General features: G+C 38.9%; 1 non-coding gene across 1 annotated transcript; it reads right to left on the bottom strand.

Annotated features, from left to right (window-relative positions):
* Positions 1–1,462: 1,462 nt before the first annotated feature.
* On the bottom strand, positions 1,463–1,529 carry LOC114704907. The gene has a single exon (XR_003736329.1). It is a non-coding gene; the product is annotated as a small nucleolar RNA SNORD2 (small nucleolar RNA).
* Between the last annotated feature and the right edge of the window lie 1,622 nt (positions 1,530–3,151).

Raw genomic sequence — 3,151 nt, 5'->3', positions numbered from 1 at the left:
GTTTATATGGTGTATTAACATTGATTGACTTTCGTATGTTGAACCACCCTTGCCTCCCTGGGATGAAGCCTACTTGATCATGGTGGATAATTGTTCTGATGTGTTCTTGGAGTCTATTTGCCAGTATTTTATTGAGTATTTTTGCATCAATGTTCATGAGCGAGATCGGTCTGTAGTTCTCTTTCTTTGTTGTTATCCTTGTTTGTTTGAGTTTTTGAGCCTCAGGGTTTTGTAGTCTCTCTAGATGTGTAGTATTGGTTTGGCAATCAGGGTTATTGTAGCCTCATAGAAGGAGTTTGGTAATGTCCCTTCTGTTTCTATTATGTGGAACAATTTAGAGAATATTGGTATTAACTCTTCTTTGAAGATCTGGTAGAATTCTGCACTGAAACCATCTGGTCCTGGGCTTGTTTTGGTTGGGATTTAACCAACAGCTTTCTAATTGGACTTACAGCCTGCCCAATAGGAAGGAATTCCTGTATGGTACCATTAACCTAGAAAACTACATGTGAGTAAAGGGATCATAAATCTAAGAGGAGAACCTACTACTCCCATTTTCTTAAACCCATATAATTTCTAACAATACTCTATATTGATATGCAGCTCCTCTTTCCCCAACCATAAAGTTTTTAGCTTCAGAATTAACTTCAGTTCAGATATTTGGAAATAGACCAAGAAACTGAAGGAAAATATGGTAGAAAGAATAATAAAATTGATAAATCTCACTCTATCATATATGAATGTTAAATGAGAGATAGAAGACTGCTTCTAGTAGAAAAATAACTCAGGATTCAGATACCAGCTAGTTTAGGAATGGCATAGTTGATGTTCTGATGACAGGCAGAGAATTTAATATGTTGTGTTAACTGACCAATATTAATCATATCTGCATATAGGAAATTGTATAACAGTTAAATTATATATAGCCAATGTGTAATTGGGGGACCAGAGTAAGTGGAGTATCTATCACATTAAACTCTGGTGATATTTTATCTGTGCTCTAATAAATAAAGCTTGCCTGGAGATCAGAGGAAAAAGCCAGCCATTATAAGTAAACACAAAAGTCATGCAATGTTAGCACATGCCTTTGATCCTATCACTTGGGAGGTGGGATCTGTCTGGATCTATGTGAGTTCAAGGCCACACTGGGAACAGAGCCAGGCGTGCTGGCACATGCCTTAAATTCCAACACTAGTTAACCATGGAGGTCTGGAAGTCTGTACAGACAGACAGGAAGTGGCAGAGCTGGGAAGGAAGTGGAAGCGATGTAGCTGGACAGAGAGAGCAAATCAGATGGCAGAATAGCAAGGTCTCTAGGTATGGGTAGACAGGAAGTAGCTCTCTTTTGGAAGCTGCAGAGTTGGTGAGGTGAGGTTAGCATGTAGCTTTTCCTATTCCTCTGATCTCTCTCAGGTTTTCACCCCTATATCTGACTCTGTTTTCTTTCTTTTTTTTTTCAAGTAAGTGATCAGCAAGAGTATCTCTTCATTTCAGGTCAGTCCCGAAAGATGATTGCCATCATTTCACTTTGTTTTCTATTAATAAGGCCATTTAGCAATTCATGTACATTAAACATTATCATTTCTTTGTGTAAGAAAAATCAAAATGTTCTCTTCCAGATTCTTTGAAATAGTCAATTAATTGTATTAAACCAGAGTTCTAACATTTTACAGTACATAGAATATACTTATCCTATTCACCTATTCACCATCTTCTCCTCTTTTCTCCAGCTCTACTTTCTTTTGAGCTAATCATCACATTTTTTTCTCCAGTTCTTTGAAATCAAGGTTTTCATTTCCATGTGTATGGGAACATGTGATCTTGATTTCTTTGTGAATCTTTTGCCAAGGTGTCAATATCCATATTCCTGTTCTTAAACCTCTACCACATTGAGAAAGTTCATGAGCCATGACTTTTAAAGTTTGTCTAAGTACTTTTAACTTTCCCAAGGAGTCAAAAATTATGTCTCTTTTCAAAGATTATGTTCATCCACTTCCAGAAAAAACTTGTTGGAATTTCAGGCGATAAGAGAATAAAGTGCGATTTTCCCACAACACCTAAGCTTGTCTGGACACTCAAAAGGCTGGAGTATCCAGTGTCTCCATTTCCAAACCCCACTGTCTAAATGGAGTTCTAGTTCATTCTGCAGAAAAGTCAAGTCACTAGAGAACCCCTGCTACATGCTTAAGAGTGAATAATCTAGCATGTAGCACGTGTTTCATTGACTCATTCCCAAAGATTTTATATATTCAAGACACGTTTAAAGGAAGTGTATGATTGTGTGTGTGTGTGTGTGTGTGTGTGTGTGTGTGTGTGTGTGTGTGTGTGTGTTGGTTTGCCTTTAGAGAGCTTTTGAAAGAAGATAGAGCATCTTTACTGTCAGGTCTGAAGGAAACTCCACTCCCAGAAATTCTACCAAAGGAGACACTGTCAGAAGGGACAAATGGCTGTTTGTGGTGCCTATTAGCATACCAAAGCACATGCTGGCCTCCAGGTTCCCTCAGTATCTCAAGAAACCAGCTCTTCTCACCTTCTCCCTTACTCTAAACTTCTAGCTTAGAAGCTTCTCTTCCCCCAGCTTCTCATTCTTCTTATAACTCTGCTACTTTAACTGTGCGCTCTGTCTTCCTCTTTTACCCTGTCTGGGTCTCCTTTGCTGCACTCTCTTTGTCTTCATCTCTCGATGCCCCCACCATTGCCAAGTCCAGTCTGCCCACCATGTTCAGTCTACTGCTTTCTCCCTCTGCTCTCGACTCTTCCATATGGCACTGTCTGGTCTCTCCTTCCTATCTATGATGAAAACCTTCCCCTCAACCATACATTGATGCAGTCCTGTCCTCAGTTTATTCATTACAACAGGAAATCTTCATCTAATTTTCACCACCCTCACAACATTCTGTGTTATCGTCCAACAAAATCAGTGGTTTTATCCTATAAAGCCATGTCGGGTTCATATCCTTTTTCACATAGTGAAACATCACATTCACTACATTTCTCTGGCATATTACTGAATCAACATTTTTTTAAATAGATTTATTTATTATGTATACAGTTTTCTGCCTACATGTGTCCCTGCAGGCCAGAAGAGGGCACCAGATCTCATTATAGATGGTTGTGAGCCACCATGTGGTAGCTGGGAATTGAAATCAAG

Source organism: Peromyscus leucopus, chromosome X, assembly GCF_004664715.2.
Source record: "Peromyscus leucopus breed LL Stock chromosome X, UCI_PerLeu_2.1, whole genome shotgun sequence".
Taxonomy (NCBI): domain Eukaryota; kingdom Metazoa; phylum Chordata; class Mammalia; order Rodentia; family Cricetidae; genus Peromyscus; species Peromyscus leucopus.
This window is presented reverse-complemented; position numbering and strand designations above follow the sequence as displayed.